Here is a 25,075-nt window from a genome sequence, read left to right as displayed (position 1 = left end):
GTATTACCTTTAGAAAACACAGGATTGGGCTGAGAGAAGTCCTGTAATTGGCAATAGACATTTTAAGCATAAATAAGACGATGTTGGCCTATTATAGATATTTTTATTTTGTAATACAGGCTTACTACCTGTGCAATAATGAGTAAATACAGCTGTGTTTTGAAGGTGCAGTGTTTAGCCAAAGAAATTGGCTACTGATCCTGGTAGTGAAAGAACTTAACAGGTGCCAAATGCAGATGTGTCTGTCGCAGTAATGCAGTTGGGCAGGGATTTTGGTGTATGTGGGATTGAACTGTGTGATTCCACCAATGATGCAGAAAACAAGGCCTGAGATAGGAGCCTTTTAGCCCTTGATTAGTTGAAGTAATGCAGGATATAGTTTGCCACAAAACCAGGGAAAGACTAATAAGAATTACAGGATAAGCACAAGTATTTCTTGTGAAAAGAGGTTGAAGTCTAGGGGAAAGCAGCTGGTCTCACACAGGAGAGAGGGATATTTTAACATTTTAATTTTTTTTCTTTGATGTGCTAAACCAATGTATTTTAGAACTGTGAAAGCTTCAAAAACAGTTATACAGGTATTTCTGTTGTTTCAGAAATAGACAAATTGTGGAGCTGTAATCTTTAGGAAAAGTACTGATCTCACAGTTTCTGATTTTGGGTAATTTCATAGGGATAAGGCATGTAGAGATTTCAGAAGCTTTAATGTCTACATTGTAGTTCAGCTGAGAAAACTAGAATGTCACACAGTCTGATTTAAATGAGCTGTCTTCTGTCTGTAATCTGTTAAGTATATCTGCATGTACCTATGAGACTGCTATACAGAGGATATAATTATTTTGTTTACCATTTTGAGATTGATGTGGATGGAATCAATACCAGTTACTTTGCTTTTCATTACTGAAGGCATCTGAAATGTTGACCAACCTTACCTTCCTTGTGTCAAACAGATCACAAAGCCCTTATATACACACCATTTGACCTTCTAGGACATTCTTCAAAGAACTGGCAGGCTTAGCTTGTCACTTTTTTCCTCACTTGAAGAAATTAAATCTAATTAGGAAGATCCTACTAATACAATGTAGATACAGATTACAGGTGCACAGTGTGGAGAGTCCAGAATGAAAATAGCTGTAATGGAGAAGCCGGGGGAGGGGGAAGACCCTGAAATAGGCTGACTTAATTATCAGTCTTGTACTCTAAAATAAGAGACTTCAGTAGCTGCACTGATATAAAACATTTACAGCAAGTTGGAAAATTCTGTTGGGGAAAAAATCTCTCAAGGCATTTTCTTCTAGACAATATAAAATGAGCAAGGCATTATGCACAAATGCAACAGTTCCACAACTTTAGTATTAGTGATTAACACCTGATACTTATTTCCCTCTTCTTCAGCCAGGTCTGGTTTGACTGGGTACACCTGAATTATCTAAGTGCTTTAAGAGTGGAAGCATGAACAGAATTGACTTCTCCTTGGGAAACCTTTCACATTTCACTGGCGGTTAACGTTGTCCTTCTTACAGCAAATGTCACTGGAGACTTTTGTAATAGAGAACAAAAAAAATATGCTTGTGCATGCTTGTCATTTCACATGAAATCAAGTGACTGATTTTTGATAGAAATCTCAAAAGCATTGAGTTCATACAAGTTTATCACAGATTCCCCTCAGAATAACTGGGTTTTGATCATATTTTTTGAGGCAAGGAGTATTAATAGTAGATTATCTGAGAAACTAACTATTTAAATTACCTTTGATACTGTGAAATTGAGAGAAACTTACCAAGAATGTACAAGACAAAATCCAGCCAGTTTAAAGTAGGTGTAATATCTAGGACTAAAAAAATAAAAGTGTGCTTGTTTTGCGTGTCCTTGTGTGACTGGGGAATTTAGAGCAGTCATTGGAAGATGAAGGAATCCAACTCTCTGCATTATTGGACCCAGAGGCCATACTGTGTGATTACTAATGCATGCAGGCATGGTCAATAAATTTCATGGTTATACATCTCATTGTCATTTTTGGAGCTCATTGATTTAAGCAGCTTGTGCTGATCAAGAATATTACAACAGGCAGCACAGTGTTATGTGCTGAGGTACAAAGAGTCTTACTTTAGTCAAAACTGAAGAAAAATTTGCTGTTAAGTGTCAACTGAATGCTGGAGCAAGTTGGCCAGAGATTGTAGAGCTCATGTTCCTGGCGATTTTCAAAACCTGACTGGAAAAGATCCTGAGTAACTTGCTCAAATTGACTCTGCTTTGAGTAGGAGAGTTGCCAGGTGATATCCAAGGGTATTTCCAGTCTCAGTTGTTCTGTGTCTGCTGTGCGAAAACCAGAAAGTAGTTCCAAGGTGTGGATGGATAGAAGGTTGGAGACTAGAGATAGTGGTGAAAGTAATCTCACCCCTGAAGAGTTACAGCTGTGCCAATTACCAGGCATTAAGAACAAGCCTGCCCTTAATAGGCCACAGCTGGATCCAATTAAGAGGGGTATTATAAAAGAGCAGGTTGGCTGGTCGAGAGGGGAGATGGAGCTTGTCGGCTGTTCTGAGAAGAAGGAGTCAGTGCTGTGAGGAGCTGCTCATGAAAATCACCAAGAAGGTATGAAACCTTTGCAATAGGATAGCAACATCAAGGTTGCAAGACAATATCCCTTTATTTTTCTCACCAGTGAGGCTATGGCATCAGTGACTCTCCCCTTGCCAGTGCTGGCTGTGAAGGGGGAGCTGGATGGACAGAGCTGAGTCAGGCTGCAATTTGGCTGCAGGTCTGAGGGCACCATTAGCAGCTGCATTTATGAGACTGCAATTTGTGATTTTAACCAACTTGATTGTGTCCATTTAAATTAACATTTAAGGTCAAACTTGTGGCATTAGTGCAATAAAGAATTTTAAGAGGTTTGTTCAAATTTAATGCTTCCACTGTCACTTTATACAGCTGGCTTCAAAGCATATTGACTTACATTGAACATAATCTTCTAATGAGTTTTTGTTTTTGTCAGGAGATACATGTTTCTTCCATTATCTTGTTTGCTTCTATTTTGTACTTTGTGAGTAATATTTGCAATTACTTTTCTACAGTACCGTGTTGGTAACAGCAGCAGGAAGCCATAGTTAGCTCAGCTGGAACATTTTGGCCTCTGGAGTTCTTGTTACTGCATTCAGAGTAAGAAATAACTGTCTGCTTATCTTTGTGGCATTTGGATACACTCATACCAGATTTTTGTTCAATATTTCTTTATTGGTTAGACTTAAGACAGCTGGTAGGAATAGTAAATCCAAGTTGATTGTAACAGATATTGTCTGACATTGGCATGTCTGTAACTAGGAAGATGAAAACAATGTGCAGTAAATGTTTTGGACAAGCTGAAAGAAGTTGCTAAAATAATTCTTAATTGTCCTGCTGGGCTAGACTGGATAAACAAAGTGAGAATTATTTGCTTTTATTTGTGCGCATTTGCAAACAGCCTCAGAATTGCTGTGATGTTGTATTGAGCTGTATGTCTGCTCAGTGCTTTTGTGGACATGTGTCATGTTACCTGTAACTTCTGTCAGAGCAGTGTTCCTGTGGAGAACGTGTCCTTTGGCAGCTGTGGGACTGGGACAGCTGTGCTCAGTTTGCCCCTCAACAACTGGTCTGCATTAAAGCACCTTGAAGACATATTTGTAATATTTAAATAAAGGTGCTTAGCCTTTGTTTAAAGTCCTGTCTCTTTGGAAGCAGGTTACCTAATGAGCATGTTTTACTCATCTCAGGGGGACAGAGCCTGAGCTGTTAAATTTGTGGCAGCAAAACGAAACAATTTTTGAACCAAGTCATCATTTTCAGCATCAATAGAAGGTGATGCCCTTGTCAGCTGGCATTGGTTCAGCATAAGGTTCCAGTCAGAATTGGCTGTGTTAGGCTTTGAGCTGCTCTTTGAGAGACCTTCACCCTTCACTCTGTTTGGAGCTGCTGCCATGGTGGGTCTATTGAATATTTATAAGAAACTATTACGAGACTCCTTCTGCAGTCAGAGTGTAAACTCGTTAGTTCTTGTCTGGCAGAATGAAGCTTGTTCAAGCTCATGACAGACTCTACTTGCATCATTTCTTCTCTGCTTGCTGTTGTGTGTTAAGCCATGATACTGATTTAAGTTCAAAATACAGCTCCACTTGTACTACTACAGTAGTTTCAAGGTTGGCTTGGTTCCTGAGAAACTCAGACCTTGTGGGACCTGGAGTTTGGCAGACTAAACTTTTTAAACAAGGTTACGAGTGAAGGCTGGAAAGCTTGTTCTCTTGCTCTGCTGCTTGACTTAATTAATGCTTTACTCAGCTGTGTACAGAGATAGCCAAAATCACACTGAATCCACACCCCTTTCAATTTTAAGAATATGACATTGCAAAAAGTTAGGGATCTGTTTTAATATTAGGTGATTGGTCTCATCAAAAATTTTTACAGTAAACTTGAATTTCTCTTCCCATGAACATCTTGAGATGCTGGAAAGAGATGAATTTTTAATCAAATGTAAATGACCAGAATGCCAAACACTTTTTGAACAAAGCTGCTCATAAAAGAGAAAAAGTTATAACATACATAAATGTAAGTTTTAGATAATGATAATTTCTTCCTGAACTCTTCTTAGGTCATAGAGGCATGTGTAGGTAGCAGGGTATCCAGATTAGTAGCTCAAGTGATACCTTGAGCTTATATAATCATTAAGAAATTCACTGATTATTTACTTTTTTTAAAAACAGACGATAATTTTCCACTTGTTTTAAGAGTAGAAGCTTTTAAAATGGCTCATACAAGATAGACATATTCAATTAAAAATAATTTTAGAAATGCTGTTTAGGATTTGTTGCTATGTTTTAAAATTTTATCATGCTATTAGTGGCATTTTTTTAATACGTAGTATTACCCTACTGAGATCTTTTTAATATTATTTCTGATTATTACTGTGCGTTTCTTTTGGTTAAGAGGAAATTGTGTGTTCATTTTTTTTCTTGGAAAAAGGGTTTTTAAAAGGGCAGGCATTGGCAAGATTTTGCTTCTGACCTCTGGATTCAGTTGCTCATCAGAAAAAGTCTGAATTGCTAATAAAAATGAAACTTTTGAGGGAAATTCTTGCCTGAGGTGGGATTTGCACTGATTCAACGTGTTTTTTATGATTAGACTATCTCCCTCAGTGCTGCTTCTGGAACAACGTGACCTTTTTAATGAATTTTATTTTGTGACAAACTGAATTTCCGTGTACGTGCTCTACTTGCCTCTGTATTTTGTGGTAGGGTTTCTCCTTTGTTCTGCAGCACTTAAAAGATTTACTTGTTGGAGTTGAAGATAAATAAAGCATCCTGTTAGTAATTAGATAGATTTTCATTGTGTCATCCTGAAGGCCCTGGAATTACTGTATTGAGACATAGTGTTGTCTTGCAACTTGTAAATTATGAAATGAAACAAAATTTACTATGGAAGGTGATGACACCTGGGGAGAAGATACAGATTTTGGGGGGCAGCCAAATGCTGACTTGTTTAAAAGAATTGGGGGACAAACCCCAAAGTCTTCCTTCATAAAAACAGTCTGCAGGTAGTTTAATTAATATTTTTTACATCACTTAAAAATCAGTTTCTCAGATGTAAGAAGCTGTTTTTCCAACTGAGTTCACATGCATCCTTTGTGGATCAGAGTGTTAGTTTTGTCTGGTATGAGTGGGTTCAGGTGAGACCTTGTGGGTGAGTACTCTTCATCCAGAGCAGTAACCTCCCCCAATGAAATAAACCCTAATTATTTGGGGGATTCATTACTTAAATCACTGCTGTAAATCCCTGTGTCAGTGTGAGTGTCCTAGAAATCCAGTGCAGCCAGTGGTAGAAAGGTCAATGGCCACTGGTGCTTTGGCATTGTAGTGCTATAGCTACACTTGGGCATTGATTGATTGATTTATATATTTATTCCAATCACAAATGATTTTTGGATGTTATGACCCAAAGCTGTCAGTAGAAACTTTGCCACATACTAGAGCATTCAAACCACATAGACATTTCTGTCTTAAACTTTGATTTTGGGAAGTAGGAACTCAAGGCTTTCATCCATCTCTGGAGTTCAGCTGTTTTAACTAGGGATAGCAGTGCAGTTTTGGAAGGTGTCTGGGCTCTGAACTGTATAGGAAGTTGTCTCATTCCTCAGGTCAACAAGCCTTTAGTCACACTAGTTAGAGAGTTTATTCTGAGTTTGAACTGCCTCTTATGTTTTTCAGGGATATCCAAAACTGAGTTGTGCTTTATGAACAAGGGGAGACGCCTAACAACTCGCCTGAAAGGGTGGTAAGAGTTGGCAAGATTTCTTGCATATATTTATATTTCTGTCATTATTACATGTGTTTGTGTGTATGAAATCTAGAAAGAAGAATTGTCTGGGACAGTACATAGAAAGATTAAAAAAGTAGCAGTCTCACAGTTGACATTCATTAGTCAACAATAAATTGATAAAATGCTAAATTCTTTTTATAGTAATAGCCTGTAGTGACCTTCCTCTCAAACAGAAGGACTTTTGAACTGAGTATGGCTAAAATATGCAAGAGTTTAAGTTAGCCTGCTTGGAATACCAAATCACCAAACAAAAACAAATGTTTGTTATAATCAAAATGTACAATAATGAACTGCATATAATGTAGCTAATAATAAAGCTTCCAAAGCTTTATAAAGGGGTGTTGTCAAGATGTTTTGTTCTGTTACTGCCTGGCTTTTAGACAAGAGGTGAACTGACTTCTCCCCTCCTGACTGCCCCTCCTCAGCCCCAGTTTTGGATTCAGTGTACAGGCAGGTTTCATCTGGGGCTGTTCCCAGAGCTCTCTGTGCAGAAATCTGTGGCAGGGAATGTTGCACAGTTCTGAACTCCCTGGTTACCTCCAGCATGGTGGGGTGGGGGCCTTGCTGCCCCAGAGCCTCCCTGCTGTAAGGGAAGGGCCCCTGGCAGAACAGCACAGTCAATGTAGGCAAAGAGCAAGCAATTTATTAATGTGTATTACTTTCACTGATCTTAGAAGTTATTCCTGAGACCTAACCAGGCAGGAGCTTCCTTACACAAGGAAAAGTAATTTACATTGGTATAAAGGAACATAATTAAAAAAACCCTGATCTCTTAAATTACTAAAACCAGAAGACGGCCGTACTTGCTAAATGAATAAAAATGATCAAATAATTCAAACTTATAAAAGCTTTCATTTCTTTTTATTAGTCTTCTTTTAAATTTGTTTAAGGGAAAGTAGATTTTTTGGGTAAAAGATGGGAATACAGTTTACACAGTACAAGTAGAACTGAAAACTACTGCTTCTGAATATCCTAAGAAGTATAGAAGAAGTGGGAGATTTCTTAGGGGATTTTTCACTATAATAGTCAGCCTGAGGTGAAATTCGTATTTCAGTGAACTATTTAGCGCAAAAGAAAATTATTGGAGGGGTGAAAGGGAATAAAGTATTAGGAACAGAAGGTGTTATCTTTCACCACACAGCCTCACTACTTGTTCAAAATTAGGTAAAAAGGTATAAGGCAATCAAATGAAATGCTGTTGGTAGAGACATGACAGACATGTATCTATTTTTATTCTGCCATATATTTGTGATGGTAAGGAATGTACAGCTTTGAAAATCTTCCTGCTTTTTGTACTCTGAAGATTCAAACAATACTTATTCCCCTATCATTACCAAAGGGCTTTTTTACAGAGTTTGGTGTCTAAGACTGATGTCTTACTTCAGAAGTGAGGTATTCTCTGTATTCCTTTTAAAGAGCATGTCACCCTTAATCAGGAGAGCCATACATTTTCAGAATGATGGTGCTTTCAATTTATGGCTTGTCAGCCCTAAAGAATGCTAGTCATTTTCTTTACAAGTGCAACTCATTGACTGAGACTGCTAACTTATAAAGCAATTTTAGGTTTATTTTGATTGGTTATTGGTTTGTGGCTTTTAATGATGAGATTGAATTGCATTTCTGTGCAATAGACATTGTGGTGGAAAATCTGGAAAGTTGGAGCCATTTGGAACTGCTCTTACTCCCACTGAGGTCAGCAGTAGCATTTCTGTGGCTTTCAGTGGGAGTAACATTATACTGTCTGAATGTGGAGACTTTTCTTTCAAAAACCACTTATAATAGTCTGCTTTAGTTAGGGTTACATGAAAACTAAGTAACTATTGTACTGCTTGTTTATGGAAAAAAAAGGTATTTCCTAATTAGGAGAAAGAAGTTGTAACCATTTCTGTTGTGCCAGCATATTGGGTTTTTTAGTACCTACAGTTCTGGAAGTTGTTGCACCACAGAAATTGGTTATCTAGAACTGTTTTGATTATATCCTTCAGTATGTTTTACTATATTGTCTGTGGGAGTAGATTTGAGCAAACTGAGTGCTCAAGGCAGGGAGTGTTGCAGGATGAATCCTTGCAGGTATTAATGATCATGTAAACAGGGAATCTGGATTGGAGAGGAGGTGTTATCTGAATATATGTAATTTTCAAAACTGTATATTAGTTCTCAACTTTTTATTAAAAGTTAATTATTATTAGTGGCATTTTCACGGATCATTTGAGAAAAAGGTTATTTTCTACAAAGGTGAACGTTTCAAAAAGTGAGATGCTATGTTTGCTGTGCAATAACTGTCAAAAGAATTTTTTTAAGCCCTTCTATGAAGATGCTGTTACAAGTGAACTTGGCATAAAAGCTTCTAGCCCATGGTTGCCCAGAAAAGATGTCTTAAGCATTAAAAATAAATGCCTTTTCAGAAATTAATGCTAAATAGTCATTTCTAGAACTGTAGTTGTGTGATTTAAATGGTCAGTTTTGCTTGCAGTATACAAAATGGAGTTAACTTGATTTGAAATATGTTTTAGCCTGCCAGATTTCAGGCCTCAGCTGTCCAGAATGGGTCTTTTTAAGCTGTTAAGAACTTTTCTTTTTTTTTTTTCCCCTTGTAATTAATTTTCTTTCCCTAATTCATTGCTTGTGGATTTATGGCTGCTTATTTTGGGTTTCTACCATCTTTTCTGGAATGATCAAGAATGATGAATTAATCTTAATTGATGGATTACTATACATTAATCAAACTCTTACTTAATATGCTTGATATTTCTTGTGAGTAAGCTATTTCTTAAAAACATTGTCTGTAGTTTAGTTTATTAAATTAAGACTTGACCATATAAGGGTCTTTGTCACATATGGGAAGCACAAGTTATGACCCCAAATACTCAAATTACCCAAAGTTAGCATTTTGTTTTATAAACATTTGCAGCACAAACAAATCTGAACAAAATAATTTTAGAAAGGCATTTCCCCTCCATATAGTGTACATTATATGTAGATGTTATATTAGGGACTTTTCGTCTGTGGCTCTTGGAGATTATTTTTATCTGGTTTGTCTGATGCCAAGTCTATTTATCTCGAATGGGAAGTTTTACTATTGTCTCTGCATGACATGGTTTACAGACTAAGTCTCATGACTCTGTGTTGTGTGTCTGAGACTTTACCTCTACGTGATTATCATTGGTTAATGATTGTGCAAGCTTTCCGCAATTGCTGCTCAGTCCTGATTTTGCCTTCGTTGTTATCCACACCATGGGAGTGCCTTTGGTGCTGTTGAATAGATATAAAAAAGTACATTGAATTCTTATGAACAATATGCATGGATTAATAAATTATAATTTAGAGAGCATCAGTACTACTGAAATACTGATGACTGAAACAGGAAGATTTCTTTTTTTTGTACGATGTCTGCTAAATGTTTGCAAAATTCTTAACCTCTCTGAAGTAGAGTTTCATTGAATTGCCTGGCTAAGGATGGCCTTAGAAGTTCATGAGATACATCATTGTGTGCTGCCCTGCTTTGTGCTTCATGGCTTGGGGAAAACCTGCTTCATCTGAAATGCATTTGTATTCAAAACCTGGATGCTTTTCTGGACTCAAAGGACTGATAATCTGTATCTGGGATATGCGTGTGGAAACATGCTAATGCACGCCTATCAGTGGAGCTGTACCTCTTTGCACACATTAGTATTGAAAACAAATATGTAACTTCTGATCCTTGAGATCCAGCTGCCAGTGTTTGTGTTCTGGTCAAATGTGTGATGCAAATCCTCTGTCACATCTTTGCTGGCATATTCCCAGATGCCATACCAAATTTCTCCGTATGGATCCAATGAGGAGATAAATTCTAAACTTGTAATCGGTACTTGCATAGCAAGAGTCATGGTAGGCCTTCTTAATATTCATTCAGTGTTCATGGAGACACGTCTGGCAAGATGGAATAAGATGGGCATGGTCTATTAAAACTATAGTGAATAAAACTTTAGGACCCAGTCTCTTGATTTACATTTCTTACAGCAACATCTTCTATAGAATTGACAAGACATTAAATATTAGACAAATTTTCTCCTTTTATTTAGGTTCATAAAAGGTCTTTCCAAGCAGATAAAAGAAACTTGGATGGTGAAAATAATTAAACAAAAAATATAAAGCAATTATCTTAGAAATATGTTATAATACCTACTCCTTAGTATGCCAGAAACAATTCCTCACAGACCAGGTACAGTAGGAATTGAAATGCAATCAATTTATCTGCTGCACCATCCCATGGTGACTGTTTAACTTTTCCTTCAGGTATTAAAAGGTATACTTCATACAAGAGGACAGGCAATTTTATTTGGCTTTGGGCTATTTCTTGATTTCTTGTAGTTTCAGTATTAATTGCATATTGTAAACTTCCATGCCTTTTGGTAAGCAATGGTATTAAAAGGTATACTTCATACAAGAGGACAGGCAATTTTATTTGGCTTTGGGCTATTTCTTGATTTCTTGTAGTTTCAGTATTAATCTCACATTGTAAACTTCCATGCCTTATGGTAAGCAATGTGTTTTGTTTTTTTTTTTTTTAAAATTTGCTTTATATGGTGTATTAATTGGTGCTGGGCTTCAACAGGGATGTACATAGAACAAGTCTTTTGAAACTGATTTGCAGCTGTGACGTAGAAACACATTGGAAATTCTCAGGAAGAATTTTGTGAGAATATATGTTGCATAACTTAAATAAAAGGTCTTCCTGTTGAAAACCTCATGACTTCACTGAATTTTGAGATAGGTTGTAAAATACCTACATAGTGAAGTCAAGAGCATTTGGACTCTAATAAAACAGTCCCCTTTGCATTTTAGATTTAAAGCTGAATTTTCCTCCATCTGGAGGGTTATGCATGAACAACTGCAGAGATGTGCTGTTCCATGAGAGTTCTGGCAGGGATTGTTTCCCTGGAATGGTGCAGTCAGGAACAGAAGGGAAACGTGCCCTGATCTGTCTCAGAAGCTTAAAGCATCTCTTGTTCCCCCTCTCCTTCCTGACTGGAATTCCAGTAATTGTTGTAGCTTTAGCATCGCCCACATCAGTAGAAAGGAAGACTTTGTTTCTTGCCACTGCTCCCTACCCCTGCCAAGATGGACCTAGGGCATTTCTGATTGGGGTATTTATCCCATTATCATATCCTTTTGTTGACAGTATCTTCAGCATGTTCTTTCTTTTAATTAAATTGTAGCTTATTGTATGGTAATTCTTTTGCTTTCTTGAAGTGTTTCTTCTCCTTAAGATAGGTATCTGTACAGAATCCAAACTGACAGCTGACAGAAGATTGACTTCATAATGCTGTAATGGATTGCAGTACTTCTTGTTTTGAGCATTTCTTCTCTTGGCACTAGGTATTTGTGAAAATATTTGCTGGGGTTTTTTTCCACGTTTTTCTATATACATGTATAGGATTATATTTTGGCACAAAAATGTTACACTTCATTTAGTGACAAAGAAAATTTTCAGCATTCTTGCAGAAAGTTGGTATGTTTGATAGTTGCATGTCAGTCTCAGGGTATTTATAGGTACAGGGGGCAGCACAAAGATTAGATGCTTTCCAGCATGTGTTAATGCAGTATTATATCTTTCATGAAGGTTTTTTATGGAGCTGAGTTTAGAAGTATGTTTGAAAACAGCCTTGTCACACATGTCATCAAGGTCAGAAGGGAGAGAAAGCAGACATTTCAACGTTCCAGCTAAGTTTTTTGAAAGGACTGTGGAATGTTAGTGCTTGCTAACCACTCAACCAGTCTCTTCATGCCTCTTCAGCAGTCCTGCAGTAGAGATTATGCAGTTTATCCTCTTCATGAAATTTTGAGCTTTCACTTGGGAGTTGAAGGCTAAACTTTCAGGTATTATAGTTGATAAAAGCCCCTGACTGATTATGAACCCAGTGGCATCATATGAAAGCCTGGGGTGCAAGGTATGGAAAAGTCCTCAAGTGAGGTTGGGAGTATGGTGTCTGTACTTGGGAATTCTCTAATTGTTGAGGTAGTGGAGAACAGTGGTTCATTCTTGCTATTTATAGGCAGTGGAGGCTTTTTTGGCCTTTTTATTCTGGTTTTCCACTATGAGTTCTGGAGAAATATGAATAGTTGGTTCCATGTTGTAGCACCTCATTGATGGTGAATACAGTTCCTTGGAGTGCTGCTTTAGAACACATTTTAATTTCAAATAAATATCCAACTGAAAAACTTTGCTGAGCACTGGACCTAGTAGTTAACACTATCATTACATGTTTCTGCATTTTAGTAATTTAAGCTTATTACTTCCAGTTTCAGAAAGCTGATGTGCATGTTGGTAGCATTCACGTGTTAATTAAAAAACACGTAAGTAAGTAAACATCAGTTAGACCAATACTATGCCCCCAGACCTGGAGGTGTGCAGCCTCATCAGAAGCACACTTTCTGTAATACCCTTGGTGTGCCAGTGACATTGAAGGATAATGCTGCTTTGTATTATTCTTATAACTTGAAAAAAAAATTCTGCTGATTTATTGGATGTATTCCAGACTTAAACTCCTGTAGAAGTATACTACTGCTGTGTAAACCCTTTCTGCCAGCAGGTGGAAATGTATATACAACTCATCCTTTGACTTATGTCTTCCACTGGCTGATGTTTCTTACCCAGTCACTAAAGTTGAAGGTTAGTAAAAATCCTGTTTAAAATTTCAACATAATGGATCTTGCTGTGCCAAAACTTGCAAGTTCTTCTCTTACAGAAACTGGAGAGTCTAGACTTTCTGGAAGGTAGGAATATTGGAATAGTGTCTTGTATTACCCACTACAATAATTAAAAGCTGTAAACATTGGTTAAGATGTCTGTGGTATGTTTCTGGAATTATTTTTGTGGCATGGGGATCTCTGGACCTTGGGACTGCTGTATTGCAGTAAATATACCTGTGGTGTAGTACTAAGCACATACAGGCATGGTCTTTACTAATGAGTTTGTAGTTGGCACAAAGCTTCACTGGCATTTCATAGTAATCTTTGCTGTTTGGAATTCAGAACTAGTCATGCTATTCTGGCACAGTAGGACATTTAATTGAAAATAACAGAAGTAATTTTTCCTGTTAGACTTTACGTAAGATCTCAATTAGATCTTAGCTTTGTATTTGAGATAGAAGTTTTGTACTATTTCCATTACTATATAAATATTGTATGGTAAAGAGTTGTTAATATTTATGCCATTTCAGTGGAAAGTCAGAATTTCAGGTCAGGCAGAGTTGTGGGATAATAAACTTGACAGGGCACTAGGTGAGATATTGTAGATGTAGTTTTTAAGTACTAAAAGACAGAAGAAGACTGTATTTAAGTCAAGACAAGAAGAAGACTATTAGAGGTATTGATACTTGAGGTTCAGAAGGCAAATTCTTGAATGGAATCTGAAAGGCTTTGAATGCTGGATGATAGTGGAAGCAAGGGATAGAGTACATGTCTGGAGTTACAAAATGGCTAAAATAGCTGTTTATTTTTATTGCAAGTGGTGACATTTGCAGTACAGCATTCAGGTGGTATGAAAGCTACATCGAAGGAAGCTAAATAAGAAAACTCATGGGATTTTGAAGATACCATTCTGCATTTCTTTACTGTCTGTAATCCCACTCCAAGGTGAATTCTCAAATATGGGAGAGTTTGCAAGCTCATACTGTGTTAGGCAGCTGACAGCCTGAGTGAACTACTGCATGTACTCAGTGGTGTGCATGATTTTCCTGAGCTGGAAGGAAAGAGTTACAGACAAACTTAGAGCCTGTGGAAAAAAGGTCTTCACTCACAATGGAATTTGTCAAGCAGACACAGATATGCCATGGAATTTTTCACACTTGCTAATGGCTAATGGACTGTCTGGCAGCTCAGTTTAACTATGAAAACTCGTGCTTCCTTTTTTCTGTATAGCACCACATGAGGAGAAAGCATTGCTGCATCATCCAGTGCTTTTGGGGTGTTATATTGAGAGCTGATCCCACCCTGATTAACCTCTGAGAACACACAGCTCGCAGCATAACACTGTTCTCTTTTTTTAATTTATTTTCCACTCTACTTTCCTGCTTGATCAGTATTACAGCTATTTTTGCCTGAAACACAGAATTATTTCTCTGTACAGTTCTCATTGAGAGATCCAAAGGGCTTCTTTGCTAGCATACCACAATTAAATAGGAAAAGGTTATCTGGCCTTTCTGAGAACTCATTTAAAATGAAGGAATAAGAATATTGTTTCAATTTTTTTTTTCTGAATAATAACGTGCAGAGATTACATTTTGCACCTTGGTCCAAAATCCAATCAATTCTTTTTATTTCTGTATGCAGCATAATTCCTTGGCATTTGAAGAAGATGGCACTGGAAAACAGTGCATATGGGTTGGGATTTTTTCTTTCTATAAGCAAGTTATTTTGGTGTAATCAATAGAAGCTGATCCTCTGTCAGAAAGAGTTGATCAAATATGAATTAAATAACGAGACTGTATTAAAGTCTGTGACTAAAATGGTAAATGTTAATATGATTAATTCAAAATTGTAGGTATAAAATACAGTAGATAAAAAATTATCTTGGTCTGCTAAAGTCAAGTTAATTGGAAGAAGGGCGGTGCAGAAGCGGGTGGCATTTTGTTTTGTCATATTGTGACCACAGGGTGTTTCAGAATAGTTTGAGTTTGTTAAAAGGCAGATTTTGCTGGAAGGGATAAATGCAGGATTGTGTTTTGTCAATTTCTAATAGGAGTGGAATTTCATTAGCACTACTTTTCATTTGTGTTGTGGGAGGAAGAGTAAAATAGATTCTCATTGACTTAAAATGTCACTGTCAATTCTATCTGCTGGAATTCTCTGCAGTTTGTTGACTGAATATATGAAAGAAAATAGGACTATGGGTCAACCCTGTTCAGTCTAATTAGGATCCATGAGGTTTTGTGTGGGCTTATACATTTGTGGGTTTTGTTGCTGTAGTTGTATAACATTGTGCTTTTGTCTTTTCTTCTAACACCCACACATTCTTTGCTTTCTGGTAGTGCTTCATATTTATTTCTGTAATGCAAACTCTTCTCTTGATTGCAGAAGCATAATTTGTAGTGCCCATACTTCATACCTTTCTGTCCCTGATCTCTTGGAAAGTCCTTGACGTTTCTTTGCTTGATCTATCCAACATAATGTTTACATGATTTTCTTTTCCCACTGCTGACAGTCCTTTCTTCAGCGTTTTTCTCAAACTTGTGTTTCTCTTCTTCTCCTTCAAAGAGCTGTGTGACAAATCTATGTATCCCTATTTCTTTCTTTGCACTCATTTTTCTTCTGTTCTATCTTTCTAAGCTATGTTCTTGTCACAAATTTCAGAATACTCCTTATAGCCTTTGAAATCAAAGTCTGCATACTGGCAGGAAGATATATGTGATTAGTTTTTGCTTTGGTTTAAACAGAAAATTACCATCTCTGCCAGTTTCAAACATGTAGACTTGCAAGCTGGCTACTAAATTCTAAACTTCTTGGAATAAGGTTTCTTATCTTCTTTGGTTTTGGTGGAAGTACTTAGTAAAGATTACTGGGAAATTCTGTCCTCCCTGCTCAAAGTAACAGATGATATTGATAAAGAATTTCCTGCTAGTTGTTATGAACAGCCTTCAAATTATGGCTGCCATGAAATTCTGTATTAGTGTGCAGTGAAGTGACTTGAAAACAAAGCTAATGAACTTAGAAATATCTTTGTTAATCTTGCATTCAGAAGTACCACATTTGCTGAAAATCATTTCACTTTCTTGTGACTTTTTGGTCCTGTAACTTGTAAAGATAAGGTGTCATTCTCCTGCAATCATTTTCTTTATCTTAAAAAAGAAAATTATGTGAGGAAAGGCTTTTGTTTATAGATGATCAGTCTCTCCACCAAAATTTGTAATAACTGCGTTATTTTTTCCTGATTTTCCTGCAAGTTTTTAAACTTGCAGAATAAGTACCTACCTTCCCTCTTCTAGTAACCTCAATGGCAATTATATTACCTGGAAAGATTTCATTGCTTGTTCTCTGATATTTTAAAGTTACTGTCAGGTATGAAGACTTCATCTTTACAGGTCTTTGAGGAAAAATGAGGTGTCCCTGCAAACACTTGGGTACTTCCTCCTCACTTCAGAGAGAAAAGTTTGATGTCTTTATAGGAGCAGTTGTTAATGGCAGTGTGTTCAACAAGGAGGGTTATTTCTGTCATTCCAAAAGACTACATTTTAGACATAAACAATTACAAATACAAGTATTGTTAATCCCCCAATTGTTCTATAGTAAGTAAAGTCTAGCACTTCCTTTTTAAAAAACGGCTTTAGTTGAACTCCTGCTTCTCAAAATATTTCCACTTATCTCTGAAGTCGTAATTATGGTATTCATCATATTTGAATATAATTGCTGCACTTTGCATTCTGTTCAAGTCATAGGACTTCAGTAAGGAATTAATTTCAGCTATTGCTTTCTTGCCTGCTGGAATCTGAATTTTGGACTTCATCTCCTTTGGTTTTTATCAGTTACAGTGTAATGTTTCTAATGAGGCTGTCTCATGCATAGAGTATTACTCTGAAATGGAACTAGACATTTACAAAATAATAAGTAAATACAATGTAGGTGGTTATCAGGTGCACAGAGATTTCTGGATACAGCAGCTGTAACAGCTCCATGTTAATCCTGCTGTATACAAATTCTCCTAAATTACTTCATCTCTTTTGAGAAAAATATCTCTGTATAACAAGACTTAATTAATACTTGTCAAGTGCTTGAGGTGCTCTGCTTTAGAAAAGGTATTTCTGGGTAGTTAAAAATATTTATTCTACTGGGTACAATAATAATGAATAGAACAGACCAGTAATAAACACATGCCTCTCTCACATGTCCTGAAAGAATTAAAACACTCAAAAAATAAATTGGAATATTTCAAGATTGTGCTCCTTGTAGATGAGGACTTTATGAAGCATTTTCAAAAGCTTGATAAATGCAATAAACTGCAGATGCATCAGCTTGCTGCACTGTGTGCTGCCAATCACACAGAAATTGGGACGAAGCTTTGAAGTAATGTAGGACTATATAATAATAACATTATTCTGTGCCTTTTTGGAATGTGTGACCTCTTCATGGAAAGAATTGCACATCTGCACTCTAAAGTTTGGAACTGATTAGAAGAGAGTTGCTAAGCCCAGTCATTTTCTCTTACAACCATGGTGATTTATGTATTTAAATGTCACAAATTTCCTCCTAAAAATAATTAGTGTTTGTGTTTTGTCCCTCTATTTGATTTGGAAAGGCTTTCTCTGATGGGTAAAATTGTCCTGATTTCCACCAAAATGAGCATCACGAATAGCTGCTCATTTTAGAGCAATAGAGTTTGAGCTCTCATCAGTGAGAGCTTTAATGGAACATGACGATGCTTGACCTTGTTGTCCCTGCCACCTTTCCCCTTCCTTATCTCCATTGAAGAAGAGAGGGTGAGTTTTGGGAGAAGTTGTTCACAGCTTTCTCTCTTGCTGCCTCCCCAGTGCTGGGTCCCCTCTGCTGCCGCTGAGCCGTGCCTGGTGCTCTCTGCTTTGCTGGGCAGTGGCATTGCTGCTGCACACACTGAACACAGCAATGTGCAAGTCAAAGGCAGTGCAATGGAGAATGGGGCCTGGAAGGTTTTTAGAGCATCCCCAGCTCTCTCCACCAGCCCAGGGTGAAGACAGGCTCAGCACATGCTGAGCACAAATCATTCTGAGGCTCTCTGCACATTTTTCTGTTCTTTATCAGTCTTTTACTGGGATGCTGTGAAGTTTCTTAGTCCTTGGGTATTATTTCCACGTGCAGCCTTGCAGCTGAGCAATTGTAGTAATACCAGAGTTCAATTTAACAGTATTTCTTCAAGAGCTTGGGTCCTTGACTGATTTGTAGAGGACAAATGAAAAGAGCAGTTGAAAATGGGTTTCTGTGCTATTAGAGCTCTAAACAGCCTTCCCTCTTGGCTGTGTGTCAGATCATACCTCAAGGAGGGAGAGGTGGGCTATGAACCTTAAAAATATTTAAATACTTAAGTGCAGGGTCAACTTTTCATATCAGTGGGTGTCTTTAGCTGGTCTCAGAGTGCTCAGCACTAATAATTTTCTTTAATATTTTCAGGTAGCATTGAAGGTGGTAATTGAGTAGCAAGTGTTTTGAGTTCTTACATTTCTTAATAATATTTCCCTGTAATTTACTTAAATTCACTATAGAACCTTGGTTTTGGATTAATTTTAAAGAAAACATCGTTGCAGCTTGTTGTGCTGTGGGGAAGATGTGTATCTAGTATATCAATAGCTGCACAAAAACTGGTAAGCCAGAGAGTGAACCAAGCCAGGAGAGGAAGAGGTTGTAGGAAGATCTTTTAAAGGAGAGACATTAGCATACAACCTTATTCATTGCTCAGCTATTTTAGGGTATTCCATCAATGCATAACATTAATCAAGGGAAAGGGAACTGCTTGCTTGTGGCCTCTACCTTGAGGTTGTGTAACCTCTCGTCGCATACAAATTTGTAGAGTTAACCTGTTTCTGGAGCTGTCAGTTCCAGCACGCTGCAGCACTGGCCATTGTCCTCAGTGACAGCCCCCTTTTTTTGCTTTATTCCTCTCGGGTGTGCAGAAAGTGGCAGGCTTGAATTGATTCTGGCAAGAAGCCATAATAGTTGATGCAAGAAGGCTGTCATCTTTTGGTACACAAAAGTGGTTTCCAGATGTGAAATCCATACCCTGATCCTCTGCTTCACCTGGTGTTCCAGTGGCACTGCTTGGGTTCAGTCTGTCACTGAAATGTTTCTGCTTTGTTGTTTACAGGTGGTTCTCTGTGGCTGATGTATGACTCGCTGGGAGTCATTTCTCTATTATTTCACCTATGAAAAGGATGTATTAGCCACTATTAAAGAAGTAGCCTTATCAAAGAGAAAAGATAATTACAAATCACCATTAACGTTCTTTGAGGATAGCTAATTGTGAGAAATTGGGGGGAACAGCAGAATGGAAAAGTTTAAGTGCCAGTATCTCTGGCCTCCTGTTTAAGCATCAAGCCTGCCTTGTATAATAAAAGCTATTTATAAATTGCTGCTCTGTTAAACGTGTACAGAATTTTACGATGCATAAATTGGGAAGCAGAGCCAGCTAAGGGACTTTGCAGAGTGATGAATGGATGACAGGGTGCAAGACTGAAACTGTGTTTTATTCATGGATTGTGAGGTCAAGAAGAAGAACTGCTGGGAAGGGCTGGCAGTTGAAGGAGAAAGATACAGAACCCAAGAGACAGAGAATCTAGTAATCTGAGAATTATCAAGCCACATTGTCACGTGCTTTTTTTGACAGTTACAACTCCAGGTAGTAGCTTTTTATTTTTACTTTGCTACATTTTCATGAGTTATTTTTATTCTTTCTTCCAGTTCCAATTGCATCACTGTCATCAGCTACTTTCAGTGTTACTGCCCTATTTCTCCTAAATCTCAGTACTTTATTCTCTTACATTTTAAGGAACAGGTAAGAAAAGGGGGTTTTGCTCACACACACACATTTCTTTTGATGTAGCCACCCACACCCACCTATTTACAGTGTAGAAGGTGTGTGATCCTGCAATCCAAAATCATAGTCTTAATCTGGGGCCCAGCTAGAAGTTCATTAATCTGTTCAGTTTGGGCTGAACATTTCAGAGCTCAAAAGACTGGTAGAGACTGATAACTCATTAAGGTGCTGTTTAATTCTGTTGGTCACGCAGGTATTCCTGAGCAGAATGCAGTTAATTCCAAACACAAGTTAAGTTCATTGGTTTGCAATCATTATTTGTAGCTTTGTCACAGGATACGTTCAACCTGCGGGTGCATTTTATATCCACAAATACCACAGAGTAAAAAACAAATCAAGATGAGGCTAGAATAGAGCTGCTTTGGACCTATTAATGAAATCTGATTTCCTTTCATAAATTTATTATAGGGTCTTCCTGTATTTAATTTAAAATTGGTGGATAGATTGTTTAAGTAATAAGTGGTTCCACTTAAAAATATGTTGTTCTCTTATGTGTTCTCTGTGTCTCCATCTGTAAGGATTTCTGCCAAAAAGCATTGGAAAGGAGGTTAAACAGGCACTCAAGAAAATCATCACACAGAGAAGAATTCCCTTACCTGGTAGCAAATGGTAAAATATACCGATTAGTTTTACAATAGCAGTGGCCTTTAGTTTTCTTCTGGTAGCTTGCATAGTATTTGAGAAAACCGGTGAAGTAAAGGACACAGATGTTTGGGGAAATTGCAGTAATTTTTTAATGCAGAAATGACAAGAGATTTACTTTTCCAAGCCCCAGTATCCTGACATACTCTTGCTATTGTCACATTGTAATGCTGTAATTTGAATTTTAAAATAACATAGGCAAGCGGTATTAAATAAAAATACTGCTTGCCTATGTTATTTTAAAATTCAAATTGCAGCAAAATAAAAATGTGATTCTTTATAAATGAAATATGTTTGACAGTGCCTGTAGTATTGGTTTTGGTCTAATTTGTGTGTTGCAGACTAACAGTATCTGCTGGCCAGATTTTATCCTGCTTTTGCCGCCAGTGTTGCTCAAGACCCCTGTAGAGCATGGAGGGAGTGGGTTGAGAGTGGGTTCATTTTTTTTCATAGCGCCTTTTACAGTAGAATGATATTTTTATGGGAATGCCTTTTGCTCCCCAGGCTTGCTGTATCAATGTGATCAGCCTGCAGTCTGGGAATGGATGAGTGGGATCCACAGCAGGTACTCCAGTAGAGCTGGCACCACCTGGGCACTCCTCTTCTGGAATTGCTCTGGGTGCTGGCTGGTGTACTAGGAAAATTGGCAGTGCTCTACGAAAGGTTTTCCTCAGCCCTCCCTTAGTTCAGCAGTATAGCCTATATCTTAATCTGCTGATTTTACCTACATGTTGATCCAAAATGTGACAGACTTGTTTGGTGCATCCATCCTCACTGGTTGGGCTAAGGTTCTTCACCCTACAGTGAGTACTTGGATTTTTATCTTTTATAGCAAGTGCAGTTTGAGGGGGATATTAAAGTTTGTTTGCACCAATAGTACCTTGTGGTTAGAATAACATAAATGTCTGTTCTGCAAATAATGGCAAGTACAGTCTGCATACTAAACAGAATGCAAGAGGAGCATGGCAGTTGTTCTTTGAAGGATTCTAGATCTTCACTTTGAAGTTAGGGAACTGTTAGCTCTATGATAAAGTTAATATTTTTGAAAAAGAAGTTAGGCCAAGTTTTTTCCCTAATAGGAATAAATTGATTCTTGTCTTCTAAACGGTCATTGGTGTTTCTTTTAGGGAGCATATTTTTGCTAGCTATTTATTTTATGTGTTACGGTCATTGGTGTTTCTTTTAGGGGAGCATATTTTTGCTAGCTATTTATTTTGTGTGGTAATACATATGTATGAATATTAGTACTAGTGTTAGCATTGCGCAATAACCAGAAATTATTTTCCCACCAGTCTCAATAAAATTTTAAGATTAGGTGTAAGAACCAGCCTTTCAGTTTGCAAATTAAGCAATGTGAAGCAGTACATGAGATAACCTAGTCAATTTTTCACTTTTTACACTGTTCAGAGTAGGAAACCATGTTGCCATGGAATAGGACTGGGTTTACAATAGCTGGTAACAGCACTTTTTGGAAACGCTGCAAAGATGGCATTGCCTGTTTCCCCATATCACAGTTGGCTCACTAAGTGCCATATTTTCTCTTAAGTGCTTTCCCTGCTGTTATTTTCTCCCTGAAAAGTTGATGGTTGAATCAGTCCCTAAAAGCAGAGTGCCCCTGGGGGAAGCTAAGGACACAAAGGAAGCCAGCTTAGTCTCAGTACAGGTGTTGGCTCATACATGAGCTGGGTTTATGTGCTGTAGTACAATCAGATAAAATGAAGAAATGAAAAGAATTCATTTTTTTAGTGTCTATTACTTTGTGCTTTCTGTCTATGGGATTTTTATGGAAATTAGTGGACATGCAGCATTATGCATTTGGCTTGAAACATGAAGTGGGAAGGAGAGTACATGATGTCTTACCCAGAGCTCTGGAAAGGAAGTAAATTGCATGCCTACCTGAAAATAAAAGGCTCACTAGCATGGTGTTGAATTTGTTTTCCCAAGAAAGCAATTACGTAGTTTAATCCTCAAGTCTATGAAGTATATGCATTACATGTGTCACTTCTGTATACATTGTTTTGCTTCTCTCTGGATTTGACAAATTAGACTTAGTTTGGACCTCAGCCAAATAATATGAGCCAATTTCAAGCCTTGTGAGTTATTGAAGAGAATGTTTGATACCTAAAGCTTCAGTTTGCTGGCTCCCCTCCCATTTATCTTAATCCTTTTGGGAATCTTAGTTATAACTCTCAGAGGCTCAGTAATTTCTGAGCACTGGGTTACTATACCAGTGGAATGGAAGGAATTTTAAACATGATCTCCCTTTCCCCTGACATTTGTCCCTTTCTGGTTTGCAGTCTCCTTTTTGCTAATTCTAGAGAACTATGTGAGATCAGAAAATCTTTGCTTTGGTCTTAATGGATCTTAATGTCACAAAAATCACTATCTGAACATGGGATCAGAGGATGTTCAGGGCAGTAATTTGATTTTGTTTTCTGTATGCCTACGATATATTTATTAAAGATTTCACGAGCTGTTATCTTACTAAAGCATGTGTTTCTCTTTTGCTTGATAAGTTTCCTTATGAGGCAGGGCTGCTGTCTTGCTGCTGTAACAGCAACATGAGGAAGGCAGACAAACAAGTAAATTTGACATAAAATCGTGTTGGTGGAGTCGAACATGCTTTGGACAAATGTGGTGAAATGTGAGCTTTTAAAATATTTTAGGGGTGGGTTTTGTTGCATACAATCCAATGAATTGTGTGAGTTTGTGAGATGACATATATATAGGGGTGATTTTAAGAGCACTGGAGATGCCTATTAAACTTACCTTAAAAGCTTTTGTTTTTAATGGTATCCTTGTACTTCTGTTTTATTTCAGTTTGCTAAGGTCTGAAATAGCAAATATTTTAAATGGGAGAAGATATGTATAAATGTACTGAAAATGTATTTGTGAACCTCTTTGGAATTTTTTGGGATATAAGTATAAATACAGAGCATCTGTTAGAGCATTTTGAAGACTACAAAAAATAGTTTTTGTGGAAAGAAAATATTAATTACATAACAAAGTGAATGTATTGATCATACTTCAAGAAGTGAAGGTCAAGATTTTACTCAATTTACACAGGATGCTGCATGGAAACACATTATTTAAAAGAAATTAAAATCCTGTTAATGCTCACCATCTAGAAATGTTTGTATAGCAGCTTTTGCTTTTCCCACATAGGAGATGACTTGTGTAATCTGTGTTACTGATACACTGTAGAAAGTTTAATAATAGTACAGCTTTATTAGTGCATAAATCTCTGTTATTGCAACATAAATCTCCTATGACAAACTTGAGACAAAATCATATTAATTGTGTCCTTCTGTTGACTTCAGCTGAGTCATGTACAGATTCTTTGACAAAATTAAATAGGAAGAAATGCAGGGAGGCTGCTTATCAGCTTCATCTATGTAGGCAAAGTAAAATAACTTAAAATAGGGAGCAACTGTGTTAACACTTCCTGGAGAGAAGGCGGTGTATAGGTATTGATGAATTTGCCTCCTTCATGATCACAAAGTCCTCAGCCTCATTCCTTGTGTAACTGGCTTTAATGTAGAAAGAAAGCAATCTAGTGTAATATAACCACAGTAATTGAAATTAATATTTTGTAGTTGAGATTCCTGGCAAGATGGGCTGGAAGATGAGGGAAATCATAATCTGGTAGCATAACCTCCTGAAGACAAATCTGTACTCTTCTCAGTGCAGGTCACTGCCTGTGGGGAATGTCATCATGCTTTCCTCATGTTGCAAGTGGCAGCCACTAATATGGACCTTTGGATCAATTGATTCATTTCTGACTGCATTTGCTTACCCATGGTGCACTATAATGAGCTTATTTTCCATAGTGATTGTATTTAGGTGGGGACAGTGTAGAGAGAGAAAAAAAAAACAACTGGAGGGATTATAAAGAAAGCAAAGAATGTGATTTAAAATCCTTCATGTGGAAAGAGGGGCTTAGAGATTCCTCTTTTTCCTAACTTTTTGCATGGATACTCTTCTTAATTTTACTAGCATCTCTAATTAACTAGCTCTGTTCCAGTGGCCTTCAATATACAGGCAGGGATTTGCATGAAAGTGATAAAACTTAAAGAGGTTAAAATTTGGCTTTAGCTTCTACTCAGTCTGGTTATTTTGGTTTTATTATAAAGATTTAGATTCTAAGGATAATTACCACAGCATCTGATGTAGATTAAGATCTGACAGGAGAGCTATTTTTAACCATGCTGCTAAAAGTTCCAGTAAATTATTAATAAATTCAGTATCTAATTTGGCAGAACCTGATAATACTTATCTTCAGTGTTCATAAGCTATGTAGTAGACTGTTGAAGGAGTTTCTTTAGAAATTAAGGAGAAATAGCAATTTATAAAGGAAAACTACATTCTTTTTCTTCTCTTTTAAGGGTGTAGGTAATCAACTTCAGCATTGTGAGTAAAAACCCAGAACAAGTGTGGAACAGTTTTTGGTTTTACAGTTGTTGTCCTCAGTAGAAGTAGCTTATCTGTCTCCATATATTCTGGAAAAAAGGATCTGTATTAATTGCAAGTTCTCAAAACCTTATTTATTTT

General features: G+C 37.2%; 1 protein-coding gene across 6 annotated transcripts in view; it reads left to right on the top strand.

The window, feature by feature from the left end:
- The window catches only part of ARVCF (ARVCF delta catenin family member), a 250,175-nt gene that overhangs the window by 8,654 nt on the left and 216,446 nt on the right, over nucleotides 1-25,075 (top strand). For all 6 annotated transcript variants that reach the window (XM_039724775.1, XM_039724776.1, XM_039724777.1 and 3 more), the window contains one exon: nucleotides 6,234-6,300. The gene's annotated coding sequence lies outside the window, so the exon portion shown is untranslated. The remainder of the gene's footprint in view (nucleotides 1-6,233; nucleotides 6,301-25,075) is intronic.

Source organism: Passer montanus, unplaced genomic scaffold, assembly GCF_014805655.1.
Source record: "Passer montanus isolate IOZ18808 unplaced genomic scaffold, ASM1480565v1 scaffold53, whole genome shotgun sequence".
In the NCBI taxonomy this organism is placed as follows: Eukaryota; Metazoa; Chordata; class Aves; order Passeriformes; family Passeridae; genus Passer; species Passer montanus.
This window is presented reverse-complemented; position numbering and strand designations above follow the sequence as displayed.